Source organism: Diceros bicornis, chromosome 3 (assembly GCF_020826845.1).
Source record: "Diceros bicornis minor isolate mBicDic1 chromosome 3, mDicBic1.mat.cur, whole genome shotgun sequence".
Taxonomy (NCBI): domain Eukaryota; kingdom Metazoa; phylum Chordata; class Mammalia; order Perissodactyla; family Rhinocerotidae; genus Diceros; species Diceros bicornis.
In genome coordinates this window covers 10,057,453-10,074,250 of record NC_080742.1, presented here as the reverse complement: position 1 = coordinate 10,074,250, position 16,798 = coordinate 10,057,453, and the positions used below count along the sequence as shown (strand labels likewise).

The 16,798-nt window shown below is 43.2% G+C and overlaps 1 protein-coding gene across 1 annotated transcript in view; it reads right to left on the bottom strand.

Annotated features, from left to right (window-relative positions):
* The window catches only part of NRCAM (neuronal cell adhesion molecule), a 272,550-nt gene extending 255,952 nt beyond the window's left edge, over positions 1 to 16,598 (bottom strand). Inside the window, exon 1 of the mRNA XM_058523123.1 lies at positions 16,543 to 16,598. The gene's annotated coding sequence lies outside the window, so the exon portion shown is untranslated. The remainder of the gene's footprint in view (positions 1 to 16,542) is intronic.
* Between the last annotated feature and the right edge of the window lie 200 nt (positions 16,599 to 16,798).

Here is a 16,798-nt window from a genome sequence, read left to right as displayed (position 1 = left end):
CATTCACGTTGCTGGCAGAACTTAATTCCTTGAGGTTGAAGGACTGCGGCCACCGTCCTCCATAAGTAATTCCCAACCTGGATGCAAGCTTCTTCAAGGACAGTGGGGGCGTGCCTCTCTTATAACCGTCCCTTTGTAAGGGCTTACACCTGATTAAGCCAGGCTAGTCAGGATACTCTCCCTTTCCATTAACTCAGAATCAACTGACTCGGGACCTTAATTACATCTGCAAAATTTCATCACCTTTGCCATATAACCTAACCTAATTATGGGAGTGCCACCCCCTCATATTCATAGGTCCCACCCACACTTTAAGGGAGGGTATTACACAGGCTATGTACACCAGAGGAGAGAATCTTAGAGGCCATCTTAGAAATCTGCTTACCACAATTGCATGATTTATAAATTTATCCTAAAAATCACTGAATTGTATACTTACCATGGGTAGATTTTATGATATATAAATTATACTTCAATACAGCTGTAAAAAAAAAAAAAGCCACGAAAAACAAAAAGTTGTCCACAGTACCATAATTCCATTTTTCATTTGGGTTACATTTTTTTTTCATTAAACGAACTAAGCCTAGGACTATCTTTTCTAGGAAATGATTCAACACAAAAAATTTTCTACATTTATCGACCATGCCCTTTATAATTTGTTACCCCAATTAATTCACAGAAACCACTTCACACGAACACAGCAGTCAACTTTTCCACTAGTTGTGTTTTATTCTTCTACCAGCTTTCTTTGTGATGAATGGAGGCTCACTTAAATTCAAAGACTTCAGATTTCCAAAGAGAGTAGGGTTACCTCCCCCAAGAGTTTCCCCTCTCTGACTTCTCCATCAGGGAGTGGCTCCATTTTGAGCTGCCCTCAAACAAAGCACAAGCAACAATGTTTAGTCATATGAAGCCTCCATTTTCCCACTGCATACTTCCTAAAATGTCATTCTCGGGGAGGTCAGGAACTGCGAGTTCTGAAGCTCTTTATGGCGCCCCAGGAACGTCTTTGAAGTCTGGCTGCTCACAGTATTTGGTGTGTGCTGAGCTGCCGCCTAAAGCTGAGTGTTGCCTAACTCAGGCTATTCGCAGAACCTTCGACCTCTAAATAAGAGCTTGCTATAGAAAAAACACAGCAACCCTGCGTAAATTCCACTTCAGGTGCTATCTCGACACCATGAGGCATTACGAATGCCCTGAGGGGATGCCCGAGAACCTCAACTGGATTGTTATCTTGTAGGTTTGTTGTTCTCAAGTCAACTTAACTGTCACCATGGAAATAAAACACAAAAGGAGCTGTCCATCCTGGAAAATAAAAACTGCTTAGAATTCTCACGTGAGGATTTTATATAAAACGTAGTAGCAACTCTTCTGCATAATTTGCTCTTTATGAAAATAAAAATCTTTCTTGTGAATATGTCAAAGTTATCTTACTATATAACACATGGACCACCACTGTACAAGCAAATTTTAAAAACTAATAATTTACATATTTTTTAAAATTAGGGTAGCTTGCCTTCTGCAATCCTATTGATGAAAACGGCCACAAAATCAGATCATTTGGAGAATCTTAAAAGCTTTATTCTATTATTCAAGGATGCAGTGCCGTGACTTGAATGTGCTGTAGATTCGACTATCTACATTTACCTAAATAGCATCTTCAGGACGTGGACTGATACTCTTCCCTACACAACGTTTCTAAGGGAAATGAAAGTTTCCCTTAGAAGTTTAGGTCATAATCTATAACTCACAACATGTGGAAACTAAAAGTCCATTCCTTGTCATTTCTCAGGGCAGGATAACATAGTAGTTCACAGGAGTTAAGACTACGGGACAGGGGTCAGACTCCCTGGGTTAGAATCCCAGTTCTGCAACTTAACAGCTGTGCTATTTTGACCTGTTAGCTAAACTCCCTAAGCCTCAGTTTCCTCATCTATAAAATGGGTATAATAACATAAAACAGGGATTGGGAAACTATGACCCACGGGCCAAATCTGGCCCACTGCCTATTTTGGTAAAGAAAGTTTCATGGGAACATGGAAATGCCCATTCATTTACATGTTGTCTATGACTGTTTTGGGAGAGACTGCACAACCTACAAAGTCTAAAATATTTACTACTTGGCCCTTTACAGAAAAAATTTGCTGGCCTCTGACATAAAGGGTTGTTGTGAAGATTCAATGAGAAACTTCATGTAAGGTGCTCCATATAGTTAAGCAACCAATAAATGTCATGGATTATTGTTATTTATTAACAGTAAAAAGTTGTAAAATCATTGTGATCTCATTTCCTAAAATTCAGAGAGACATCTTTATATGGATGAGGAGCAGACCGTTCATGAGGTAATGCCTCGGTGTCAGTGGGCTGGGCCCTCTTTTGGATGGAGGTGGCAGAGGTGGCGTGATGGCAGGATGTGATGTGCAGCTGTCGGTGCAGGCAGGGAGCCTGGTGGGCCACAGACAGCAGCTGCCATGAGTCATCCATTTCAAGTAACCGATACTCTGCCGTTCCTTGATGGAGGATCTCTTGGTCACAGGTGTGTGACACATGCATATTCATCACTGGCCCCACTCCTAACTGTGTAGAGGGGATTAGAGAAGGAGTGGGAAGGGCTGAAATCACGCTTAGACTATGACCAGAGGAGAGCCCCTTTCCATCTTCCTTGGCAGTAACTGCTTCTCCAAGATGTATTCTGCTTGTCAAGAATATGAACTAAGGAGAGTGTGGTCTTATACTTAAAATTTTAAGATGTGACTTTACTATAACAAAATCTAGGCTAACAATTCAAAATAATAAAATGGATCGAAAGCTGGTAATTTATCCTAGAACTGGCACTGCTAGCCCCATATTAGTACATTTGCAAATAAACTTTGGTCAACACCAAACATTACAATGGTTCCCATAAATCTTTCAAACGATCTTCACAAAATTGTCTTTCAAGGCAAATATTTAAAAGATCTAAAGAGTTTACATTGAGAGAGTGATTTTCAGAAACAAATCACTGCTCGTCCTCTGCTCCTGTCTAGGGTCTTGGACACTTCACTCCACCAATTTGCGCCTCGCTGCCTTGCACGGTAAAGGGAGGCTTTAAGAACCCACACAATTAAAACAGCCATGATTCCAAATGATTTCTTGCTGCATGCTGGTGGGTTTTCATTAATCCTTCCTGACAGAATCATAAATAAACTTGAGTCCGTACCAAGTGAAAAACATTATCACCAGGAGGAAACCTCAAATTGGCAAATGGTTTACATATTAAATTGGAATTAATGAATCACACAAACTCAGAGTTGTAAAGTCCTTGGTGCTCATCCCAAGAATCTTCCTACCAAATCATGTCACTATTATTTAAAACAATTGGGCCCTCCTTTGGATGTGGCAGCTCATTGAACACCATACACATGACATTAATAGTTAGGGTTACTGCCCTCAAGGAACTTACCAACTAAGACAGACAAGGCTGTCGCTGGTGGAAATGAAGAACAGACATTCACACCAAGTGGGCAAAAGTCACTCAGGACGAGCTAAAATGGTTTTAGAGTTTCCAATTCATTCAAACTAATATTTAAGTTGGTTAAAAGCAACTGGCAACCCTGTTTCTTGAAACAGAGGTGCTGCCTGATTATAGTTAGCTGCAAATTTCTCCTCAATGTCATCCTGCACCCTGTCTCACTGAAGCAGCATTCACACTGAAGCAGTCTGGCAGCTCAGTCAAGCCTTCCGTTTCCTCAGCATGAGGCTGCATCAGCAACCATACCATTTTTTAAGTCAAAAGACACCTTCTGGTTAGCAAGGAGCAGCACGGACATCTGCAGAGAGACTTCAACAAAATACGCCCCCTTAAGTTCCCAAATGATGACAATTTACACTTGAGAAAGGCAGCCAAGTTGGAGTCGACTTGATCACAACCAAAAAGAGTAATCAGCTGATTAAATTACCAACTTCATATATTTGTCTAGTTAATAAAATAAAAATACTCCCAGTATTTCTGTGCTTTAATTCAAGGCATAGAGACTTTCTAAATAACTGATTTATATACATACACTCCTTTGGTCCACAAAGTAGACACTGAAAGATGTAGATACAGACATACGCACATAAAGGGGAATGGGAGGAGCTATATTTTCACCCTTCCCTTGTTTTTAAGGGATAGGCTTAGAAACAGGTGATCTTATTATTGCATGCTGCATCGGTTTCCAACGGCTGCCATAACAAAGTACCATAGACTGGGTGGGTTAAACAACAGACATGTATCCTCTCAGAGTTCTGGAAGCTGGAAGTCCGAGATCAAGGTGTCAGCAGGGTTAGCTCCTTCTGAAGGCTGTGAGGGAGAATCTGATGGATGCCCCTCCCCCAGCTTCTGGTGGTTTGCTGGCAATCTCTGGACTCCCTTGGCTTGTAGATCTCTGCCTTCATCTCCACAGTGCTTTCTCCCACTGCGCCTGTCTCCAGATTTCCTCTTTTTGTAAAGACACTAGTCATATTGAATTAGGGCCCACTCTGATGCCCTCATTTTAACTGTAAAGACTCTATGTCCAAATAAGGTCACGTTCTGAGGTACTAGGAGTTGGGACTTCAACCTATGAATTTGGGGGGACACCATTTGACCCGTAACACATTCCCATTTCAAAGCTCTGTGTCCACAGCCAGGTCAATGATGACTACTATTTTTTCAACTTTATCTAGGTATAATTGACAAATAAAATTGTAAGATATTTAAGTGTACATTGTAGTGATTTGATATATGTATACATTGTGAGAGGATTCCTCCCATCTAGTTAATTAACATATTCATCACCTCACATATTTATCTTTTTTTTTTGATAAGAACATTTAAGTTCTACTTTCTTAGCAAATTTTAATTACACAATACAGTGCTATCAACTATAGCCACTATGCTTTCCATTAGATCCTCAGGCCTTATTTGTCTTATAGCTGAAAGTTTGTACCTTTTTACCAACCTCTCCCTATTTTCCCCACACCCCAGCCCCTGGCAACCACTTTTCCACTCTCTGTTTCTATGAGTGTGATTTTTTTTCAGATTTCACAAATAGTTGATACCATGCAGTATTTGTTTTTCTCTGTCTGGCTTATTTCACTTAGCATAATGCCCTTCAGGTTCATCCAGTTATCACAAATGGCAGGATTTCCTTCTTTCTCATGGCTGAATAATATTCCATTGTGTGTGTATACATATATACCATATTTTCTTTATCCATTCATCCATCAATGGACACTTAGGTTGTTTCCAAATCTTGGCTATTGTGAATAATGCTGCAATGCACATGGGAGGGCAGATATCTCTTCAAGGTCCTATCTTCATTTTCTTTGGATATATATCCAGAAGTGGGATTGCTGGATCATATGGTAGTTCTACTTTTAATTTTTTTTTTTTTTTTGTAGGGAAAGAGTCACCCTGAGCTAACATGTTGCCCATCTTCCTCTTTTTTTTTTTTTTTTCCTATCCAAAGCCCCAGTACATAGTTGTATATCCTAGCTGTAAGTTGTTCTAGTTCTCCTATGTGAGCCACCACCACAACATAGCAACTGACAGATGGGTGGTGTGGCTCCCCAACCAGGAAATGAACCCAGGCCGCCAAAGCGGTGAGCGCTGAACCACTAGGCCCTCAGGGCTGGCTCAAATTTTTTTGAGGAACCTCCTTACCATTTTCCATAGTGGCTGTGTGGCTACTGTTTTTAAGTACTTATCTCTTCTCTGAGGTGCAAAGGAACAGAATAAATACAAACAATGATTTATACACAAATCTGCTCACAAGCCTCGTTGCATGTGTTTCTCTTTATATCAAACCTCTAAGCATATGCAGTTTGTGAGCTGGATGGATTTAATATGTTAAAATGGTTTCATGCCTTGTTGACTTGTGGGGTTGCTAGTTAGTCACGGCTGACACAGAAAATTACAGATTGTCCTCTTGAAAAATATGGATAGGATATGGCTTGAAATAAAACACAATTAGATTTCAAAGACTATAACTGACATTGAATATAACTGGAAAAAAAAGTATCTGCTGAATTCACATCCTTTTTTATCACATTGACAATCTGACTTTCACACATATATTATCATTTGTTGAAGGTTAAGAATTTAGTTTGTGTTTTGCAAACAGTCAGACCATGCAGCATCAAAAAGGGTATCAATCTCTCAGATTGCAGTGTGAGACCACTTCATTTACTCAGAATCAAGTAGACAGTTATTGCTAAGGATGTACGATACATACCCACCTCTGAAGCAAACTTGGCAAAATATTATGGTGTAAAACATGGCAGGTGCATTCTACCTAACAAGAACATAGACTGACGTCATCGTCCTCTTAGCACCTTCATTTTTATCATCATTTGTCATAGTGACATACTCTTGTGAGGCAGGGTCGAATGACGAGAAAATTTATGTGTTTCATATTCATTTTCTAGCTAAAGGAAGAGAAGTACTCAAGCAACTTTTCCAAAGCCATGCAGTACGCTAAGCTTTCTTAGTCTATGCAGAGTAGTCCAGTACTTCTCAAAATTTAATTAGTTACAAATTTCCCATCAATTTTTCCTCTAGGGGTCTCTCAAACATGGCACCACTGTTTTGAACCCAGTCACTATAACCCACTAACTCGTTGGGAAAGGCCAAGCTGTAACTCAACTCACATCTTGGAATATAAAGAAAACAACAAATAGCAATAATTAAAGACCACCCAGAAAGGGGAGAAAGTTCAGTTTTTAAAGCTGCAGCCTGAGCGCTTCTGGTCTGTTTCACACACCAGCCTTTTCACTTTTCATTTCGGTCATGTGTGCCTCACTTGTGATTCCTTCAAATTCACGTGGTGGAAAGCAACCTCAGAAAGTGCTCAACGCAATCAGTGTGCAGTCACCCAGAGCCCTCGGGAGGGAAGCGACAAACACCAGTGTCAGACAGAGAAGGGGAAGGAGAGCCTTGTACAAATCCTGAATCATCCGCCACAAGCAAAGGTAGAAAATTACAGAGGAACTCTTTTGGGTCACAAAGACATCATTTAGCGCTCACAGCGGCAATTTAAAAAAATGGTGCCCTTCTGGACTGAATGATTCCACCTGCCTGCTCAAGAGCCTCATTTGGAACCAGGAAGAAAATTACAATCACACAGAATCCACACGCGAAATTATGAATGTCTGATTTCTCATGGTCTAGACTTCATCTATGTCTTCAATCCAAGGTCGAGGACAAAATTCCCCAATTTTCTCCAACAAAAGATCCACCTGACATTTTGCAATATTCATGTATTCCGTCATTCATTCTTGCATTCATTCATTCATCAAATATGAGGACTCTTGCATACATACCACCATGCATGAGAAATGCAGCTCGGCTCCCACTGGAACAGAGCAAGGACTGGATTTCCACAGCCGGAAGCCTGGGGAGAGCTGATAGAATTCTACTATGGGCAAGGCCAAAAACGCCTGGATTACCTGCATGACTATTTCATTACCCGCCTTCTTTTATCACGAGAGACCTGGCCTCTCAACGTTATCTAGAGCAAACACCAAACATTTTCATACAATTGAGGTATTTTCTCTTCATTTACCACCGTCCACCCCTTGACTGATTTCATTTAGCCTTATTTGCGTGAGTTTCACTTGTTACCTATTATGCTATGCTCTTTCAGTGGGCAGAACAATCTATCTACTTAGATATTCTGAAAAGTTGTTCCTGAATTGAACTTTGATATGAGTTCACTCATCATACAATCCTTGTACAAAGCGAAGAATCCTGTTTAACATGAATAATCACCTCAAATGTGTTTGGAAAGTTCACATTTTCATATATCTAACTTTCTTAAGCTGGGGCCATCTGTCTATAAAGGAACAAAATAGCTGGAGAGAAGAGATGAACTAAGAAGTTAACTGTGTTAAGCTGAAATAACTTTAGCTTTGACTCACAGTAAATTCTTCTCAGTGCATTTCTTTTCAATGTAAATGTATTATCATATTTCATTTTTGAAGAGTGATTTATGAGTTATTTCTATTTTATGAGGTCAATTTACTTCAATGACCTAAAGTACCACAATAAAATCACTTTAAAATATTTAGTATTGGATGCTATGAAATGGAGACTATTCTCCATTAGCCAAGCAATACCACAAACATTTTCATTCTCCTTCTTTCAGATTTTCAGTTATTACCTCTATAGGGCTCTGTTCTTTACTCTCTCCTCATTATTTAAATTTTTCTTGCTCCTTCTGCTGTAGGACACTTCTCCAGGATGTCACATCTCTCATTACCCACCTGAGCCTTCCCTCCATCTACATCCCTCATGCTCCCTGATCTCTACTCTTCCTGCCCCAGTTCCAGCAAACGAATCTGACCATGAACTCACTCACTCTCTGCCGTTTAGTGAGTCCCCTCGCAGTTCTAGGACAGCAATAAACCCTTGATATATTTTACCTTCCACTATAATTTTGCATCAAAGTAACTATTACTAGGAACATTCACACATCCATGGGGTTTTTAAAACCCTAGTCCAACTATTAAAATGCAAGGTACCTTAAAATTTGTGAGACAAAATATATATCATGATTTATGTAAAATACAACACGTGGTATAAATTAATATAATCAATTCTGAAGTAAATTTGCTTTTGTTTATATTACAGTATTCATTATCTATGAATTTCTACATTACTATTTTGTTCATATTATTGCCATGTCACTGTTATTTCCCTAAAAGTAAAAATATTCATTTGAATGTATTAAATGAATACAAAAAAATGGCTTTCAGCCATCATGCTACTAACATCAGAACAAAGGACTATGTCATCAAGTCATTTAAATGGTCAAAGATGCCAAAGCAAAATTTTTCCAATTGTAGTTTTATGGAACACCAGGAATCATTTCAAATCACCCCAAATTATTTTTTACTTCACTTACATTTCAGTAACCTCGACTTCCCAGTAGGTATTTCACTATTCTAGTTATACACACAGCCAATTTCTCCTTCTGAAATGTTTTAAATCAGATGCTGCCTACCAAATTGAATGGGGAAGCCATGTGCCATATTAGAAACTTCAGTAGCAAATATAACAATGATGGACTCCCACTAGAAGCAGAAAGCTGCAATCACTCTTCATAAATACACTCCTATAGGAAAAAACACTGGCGAGTCAATATTGAGGACAAATTTATCTCGTCATATATCAAAACAATCTGTGGTCAACACCAAAACAGCGTAATGAGATTTTACAAGGGGAGCTGATTGAGCATTTCTGTATTTATTCAATGAGACACCAGAGGGGAAAGCAGCACAACAGGCAGAAGAATATTTGCAATGCAATTACGGGGGACAAGTGCATCTGAGTATATGCCAGACGCAGGGGCCTTCCCTTAACTCACACAGTGCAACATCTTAATGCAGCAAACAGCATCCAGCTGCACTTCCTACAGTTTGAAAACTTTTGTCAGTTAACTAGATGTTTACCAAGGGCCTTGCCTGGGCACCAACATTTCGAGTTCGCCATCCAGCTCCATGTACGTTGTTCCAACACCATCTGTCACTTAAGCTTCCACAGATTCAAAAATTTCAATTCAAACTAATCTACTCGGCACTCACACCGAAGCTATAATTCAAATTTCGACATGAAGCTTGAATTCCCTTTCAGTGTTCTTCAACTTTGACCCAGCTCCCCCCCACTCCTTCACTGAAAAGGGCCAAGACAACAGCTCAGCAAGTGGGGCAGGCGAAACAGGGCTCCTTTGTTCCTTCTGTCCTTTCAGCTCCCTATTGAGGTGAGGGACTGAAAAGCGGGGCAAGCTTTGGAGGGCAGCAGCGGACTAGCTTGCAAGCCATCTTTCTTCAGAGACCAAAACACTCCAGGATGAAACTCTTTCGACAGTCCGTTTTTACCTTAAGGCATAGTTAAAGGAAGACTAGTACTTTTCCTTCCCCTTTCCCTTGAGAGAGAATCTGTTAACGGCTTTAACATGAGTTTGTAACGTTCGTTAAAAATGTCTGCTGTAAATCATACCATTCCAATGCCAAGGGCATCTAAAAATGGCATGAAATTAGCTTGAAAGTTGAAATTTGGAGAAAAGATCACTACATACTGAACACATATACCGAATTTTTTGAATGCTCTCAGCCCACTTGAGAAAGATAAATCAAATTCATCGCATATTACACAGTAGAAGACCTCCTACAGGACTCCCTCAGATTGCCTTGGGAATATATTTTTCTGGTTACAGTGGGTTTTGAGCCAATATACCATACACGTCATAAAATTTAAATATACATATGAATGCATGTATGCTCAAAATATTCTTTTCAGCCCTTCCTATCATTATTTAATATGAAGAATTTTAAAAAGGATCATTTTTGTCTGTTAGTAACTGTCATTTTCATTCTCATGTGAATTAAACAATGCTTTAGTTCAGAGCAATATGGAAGAAAATCAGAGAACACATAAGACAAGGTAAGATTTGTCATTCTGGTCTTTAAACTGAATAAGCCATTTGGATAGTATGTGCAGTAGAAGAGCATCAGTATCTGTAGATTTGTTCCCTTTACCACTGGCATTTCTTATATTCACTAGTTATTTAGTCATTTAACGGAAACTCTCCATTAGACTTTTAAAAATTACCTTTTTCTAATTTGAAATTCCAATCTTGTAGGCCAGTAAAATAGGGCAATTAAGTTGACATCACGTCTTTTTTATTAGCTCAGCTAAGCAAATATAATCGGGTAGTAAGGGTTTATGCTGTCATCTCTGAAGATTCAATGGTGGGGAGAAATACCCAAGGCAGACCTTTAATTTACAACTCCAGCATACCCCTAAACTTCAGCATAGGCTATTCCCATCTATTTCCAGACATGAGGCAAACTGGCTCTTGATCTGCGGTAAAATAACAGTGTCATTTTTTTTTAGTAAAATAAAAGCCTACTAACATTTAATGTATCCTTAGAGCAAAATCACTTAGCACAAGTGCACTACAGATATATATGCTCTAATTCAACACTAAAAAAAAACAACATGAATGTGTGTCATCAACGTTGGCTTATCCTGGACTATGACACACATGCTCCACAGCATCTGTTTCACGCTTTGCACAAAGTATGGGGTCAATCAATACTTGTTAGAAACCATACATCCTCTTACTAATAAAAGTTAAACCAATAAGTTAGAAAATATTGTGATGACTTGTTCATGATACATAGTATATTAATTTATAACTTTAAAAAGTAACAGCTATAGCTCTTTACCCACTAGGATGGCTATTTTCAAGAAAACAGAAAATAAAGTGCTGGTGAAGATGTGGAGAATCTGGACCCCTTGTGCACTCTTGGTGGGACTATAAAATGGGTAGCCGCTATGGAAAACAGTATAGTGGTTCTTCAAAAAATTAAAATAGAATTACCATATGATCCAGCAATCCCATTTCTGGGTATATATCCCAAAGAGTTGAAAGCAGTGACTCGGAAAGATATTTGTACACTCATGTTCATAGTAACATTATTTACAATAGCCAAAAAGTGGAAGCTGCCCAAATGTCCATTGACAGATGAAAGAATTAAAAAAAATGTGGCATGTACATATAATGGAATATTATTCAGCCTTAAAAAGGAAGGAAATTCTGACACATGGATAAACCTTGAAGACATGATGCTAAGTGAAATAAGCCAGTCACAAAAGGACAGATACTGTATGATTCCACTCATATGAGGTACCTGGGGTAGTCAAATTCATAGAGACAGAAAACAGAATGATTCTTGCCAGGGGTTGGGTGGGGATGGGGAGTTATTGTTTAATGGGTATAGAGTTTCAGTTTGAACAGATGAGACAAGTACTGGAGATGGACAGCGGTGATGGCTGCATAACCATGTGAAGTATTTAATGCCACTAAACTATATAGTTAAAAATGACTAAAATTGTAAATTTTGTGTTACATATATTTTAGCACAATAAAAAAATAACTTAGCAAAAACATCACATTTTCTAGAAATATATTGCATTTGTTCCCCTATTTAAAGACAACCTGATACTGAAAAACTTATAGTTGCTAAAACTGGAGGCAGAGCCATTCCCATATTGTCCTCATGTAGCCCTCTCCTTCCTATTTTGAAAGGGAAAATAAACATTCATCAGTTCATTTTGGCACATCTTCCTATTCTTAGAAACCTCAGCCTCTGATGTCAATAAAGCTCCTTAAAACTAAAGAGGCTACTCATTTGCCTGGGTGGACAAAGGCCTAAATAAAATAAGCCACTGGATCCTTGCGCCTAGCATCCCTGATGCTGGAGATCCATAGCATCTCTTCTGTCCTCACCTGGCAGGAAGGTTCAGGGTTCCTGCAGGTGGGGAAGCATGAAACATACAAGGGAAAGTACATCTAAACATATTTAGCGATTTTCAATCATTTTCAGTCTTTCTTTCTTTTCTTTTTTTTTTTTGTGAGGAAGATCACCCCTGAGCTAACATCCGTGCTAATCCTCTTTTTGCTGAGGAAGACCGGCTCTGAGCTAACATCTATTGCTAATCCTCCTCCTTTTTTTTCCCCCCAAAGCCCCAGTAGATAGTTGTATGTCATAGTTGCACATCCTTCTAGTTGCTGTATGTGGGACGCGGCCTCAGCATGGCCGGAGAAGTGGTGCGTCGGTGCGCACCGGGGATCCCAACCCTGGCCACGAGTAGCGGAGCGCACACACTTAATCGCTAAGCCACGGGGCCGGCCCTCAATCATTTTCAAATCACTTCTTCACCACTCATCTCAGCAGTTGAAGGCTGACCTAAAGCTGTCTTTGGATGCAAACACACAGAACTTTCTAGAGAAGAATACTTTAGGAGTTCTATATTCTAGTTCAAGTTGTTTTCCATTAACATGCTTCTCAGATGGAAACTGTTCTTTGGAAATGGGGATGAGACTCCAAAGGCTGCTGACGGAGGCAGTAAATCAGGACTACTGTGGACTGAACTGTGTCCCCCCAAAATTCATATGTTGAAGCTTTAATCCCCAGTATGACTGCATTTGGAGATGGGGCTTTTAGGAGGTAATTAAGGTTCAATGAGGTAGTAAGGGTGGGATCCTAATCCTATAAGATCAGTGGCCTTATTAGAAGAGGAAGAGAGAGAGATCTCTCTCCACATGCATGCACCCAGGAAAGGATATTTAGGCACACAGAGAGAAGATGGCCATCTGCATGCAAGCCAGGAAGAGAGCTCTCACCAGAACCCGACCATGCTGGTACCTTGATCCTGGACTTCCAGACTCCAGAACAGTAAGAAAATAAACGTCTGTTCTTTAAGCCATCCAGTCTATGGTACTTTGTTATGGCAGCCCAAGCTGACTAAGAAAAGACCTTCCGATTTCCTGCTGAGAATATCAAGAGAAAAGCATGGATGTCTCAGTGGTGACCTCAGGGGCAAATAATGACTGTGCCTAGAACAGTAGGCCACACACTCAGTAAATATTTATGAGTGAATGAATAAATGAATGAATGAATGAAAGTATCTCTTTACCAGAAAAGCTTCCTGTGGAGTTCCATTAAATAGCTCCTTTGTACATACACAAAATAATATCTGCAGACTCTATTCTTACTCAACTGATTACACAAGGAAGACTACACCTACACGATAACATTACTTGAAATGATTCTTAGGGAAATTTTCTACAGCCCATTCTCAGTACCCTCTCACTCATGCTTCTGAAGTACTCACACCCAACCATCATTGTCATTGTTGCATCGCCTGCACAGGAAGTACCATTTACAAAGATGACTTGCTTTTCACTTACTGTCACTGTTGCAATAACAAAAATAATTTGGTGTCAGGGCACTGGCCTGCAGTCCAAAGACCTCATCATGACCCTGCATTAGAGGGCTGGGGGACATCTCTGAGCCCCATTGTACTCATTTTGAAACCCAGAGGTTTAGATACAGTGTTCTCTTACAGCTCTAACATTCCTGGATTATGTGAAATGTTTAGCAACTTTCCTGTAATAAAATAGAAAGCAGGCTGAAAGAACACCATGAGTCAGTAGGATTAAGAACGCAAAATGAATTCATTTTTCCAGTTGGTCAGTCAATTACAATCATTCTAAAAGCTATTCCAGGAACAGCTGATTCTTGTTTCTACTAGTTAACATGGAGCATCTCAATAAATGCACCACACAGTCTTACATATTTCGGACATCAAATGCTTTCCTAAGATTTTGTACTGGGGTCCTATTCAAATTCAACATTGAATTTGAGGAGTAAATCTTCTGCAGTCAAAAAAGTCTACAGAGGAGATTCAGAGCTGGAAGGCTGAAATAGAAATATTTGCTTTTTCTCAAAAAAAAAAAAAGTTTTCTCAAAAATTGTGATGTTCCAGGAACCCCTCAGCCTCTCTAATCGCTGGGGGTTCTGGTGGCTAAGAGCACTCCAGTGACTGTAACTGGATGGATTGTGGGTTAACAGCTGTCCTCTTAAAAGCTAACAGGAATAAAGGAACATGTAAAGGAATTCAAGGGCACTAAAAGGCTATTTCACAATACAGTTGGCTGAATTACAATATTGCCTGCTCCTGTGAGGTCTGCAGGGATCAGAATCACATGGGCTTATAATATGCCCCTGAGTTTGAACACTCAGTGGTTTTAGGCTTCCCCTAAACTAATGATAAGCCTCCAAAAGGCCATATTGTCAATCTTGGATGGTAAGGGGTAGGGGGAAAAAGCTAATCCTTGCTCCTCCACTTCCTAGCTGTGTGGCCTTGGAAAAGTTACTTGACCTCTCTAAGTCTCTGTCTCCCAATTTTTAAAATAGGGTTGTTGTGGACATTAAATGAGATGATACATGTAACATGCACAGCGCCCGGCACATCTGAAGCTCTCAAAAAACGTTGAGTAGAAAGTATCCAGTTGTCTAAATCTATTTCAGTACTTCTGGAAGGTCTCATTTACTCGTGAGCTCTTATTACAATATTTTAATAACAGGGCATGGTTGGCATAAAGCAGTGCCACCCAAGCAGCCCAGCCTCTGTGGGTCTGCATTCAGTGGCTACCGTGTTCCTTCCAGGACAGCCCCATGGGGAGCTCCTGGTGCAGAACGAAGCCCTCCTGCCCCGTTACACTCGTCTCCCTCTCTTCTTGCAAGAGCCTAGAGCGAAGAAAAGCCCAGCCCCTCACAGACGCGCACTTCTGCGCGTTAACCATGTGGGATCTGGAACGGCTAGGACGCTTAGCAGAGAGCTCAGCGCCGCATGTAGCCTCCGGCTGGAGCTGCTGAAACGAAAAGGGAGGAGAGCGGGGTGGGAAAGAGATGCCACCACCGCTCTGCGCCCTCTCTCCGCGCCCGCCGCTGCGCCAGGCGGCCCCCGAGCGTGTCGGGGACAGAAGATGCGGCCGCGGGCCGACAGCCGGGCGGGAGGGGAGGCGATCTGGAGGGAAGGGAAGCGGCCTGCTCACCAGCCCCCCGGGCCCAGGGAACCCTCCGGCGGCGGGTTCCCGGGCAGGCTGACCGCTCTGGGAGAAATGACGACTCCCTGGCTCACTCGAAGCCGGCACCCTGGTTCCGACTCTGCGCGCAGGCATACGCGGGCCGGGAATGGCTGAGCCGGCGAACCGCCGGGGACCAGCACGCTGCGGCGCCCACCCGCGCGGAGCCGAGGAGGTAGGGGGCGGCGCGCGGCGCAGATGGCGCTTGGCGCGAGATGGATGCTCCGGAGCCGGCAGGCACTCCCGGCTCAACATAGCATCCCGGGCGAAGCTGTTGCCAGATCCCACCGTCGGGAGCCTGGGCAGGGAAGGGGCTCTTCTGAGTCAGCCCCACGCCCCGGCATGCCAGCCCCAACAAGTCCCAGCCCCCGGAGGCTGGGCGGGGCACCGAGACGGCCGGGGCCCGCACCTGTAGGGCCAACAAAGCCCCCGGAAAGCCCCCACCCTGCTGCCTTGGCGTTCTCTCTCGTTCCCCCCTGGGTCTCCGAGTTCTCTCCAGGGCGGCGAGAGCAGAGGTCGGCTAGCCCCGGAACTCCGCCGATCCGCGCAGGTGTGAGCACAGCCGAACAAAGCCCACGCCCAGATGTGTCCGCGGGGACCCGAACGCGCACACGCCCGCGCGCGCCGGCCGGCACCTGCGCTCCTCGCCCCGCCGGCACTGTGGCGTGACCCCCGGCGCCCTCGGTGTCCCCGCCAGCCCGCAGTGCCGGGACCAGCAGCCTCTCCAGGCCCGACTGCCCACAGAGACCTCCAGGCAGGGCTGCCCGGAAAGCGTGGGGGCGCGGGCGCGGATGCAGAAGTTGGCCACGGAGCGGAGGAGGGGATGCGCGCCCGCCCGCGCTAGCCGGGGCTGCTGCCTCTCAACTGTGCCCTCCCCGGGCACCCGTCCCCCTCTTCCTGCTCGGCGCCTGCCGTGCTGTCGGGGGCCTGAGGGGAAGACGGGAGCTGGCGACAAGGTTCGCCCTGCCGCAGGGAGAGCGCTCTGCTGAACCCCGGGCCTGCGTCCCAGGGACAACACAGCAGCCCCCCGCGCCTTCCTCCGCTTCTGTCGTCGCCCCCGAGCAGGACCGAGTGTCACCGCATGAGACGCGGAGCTACTCACGTTCTGTCGCCGCACCCGCCGCCCAGCCCCAGCGCGACCGCCCCGGAGCCCGGAGCGCAGATGGCGCTGCTCCCGACCGATCCGCAGCCTCTGGCCGCCCCGCCGTCCCTGCGCCCGCGCGGCCGAGGCTCCGACTGCGGCGCGCGTCCGCCCGCGACCCAGGGAGGCAGGGCTGGCCCCGCCGGCGCGCCCCCGCCGCCCCTCCCCGCGCCCTGCTCTTCCTTGTCGCGCCTCGCTGTCTCGTCCTAGCCCCCAG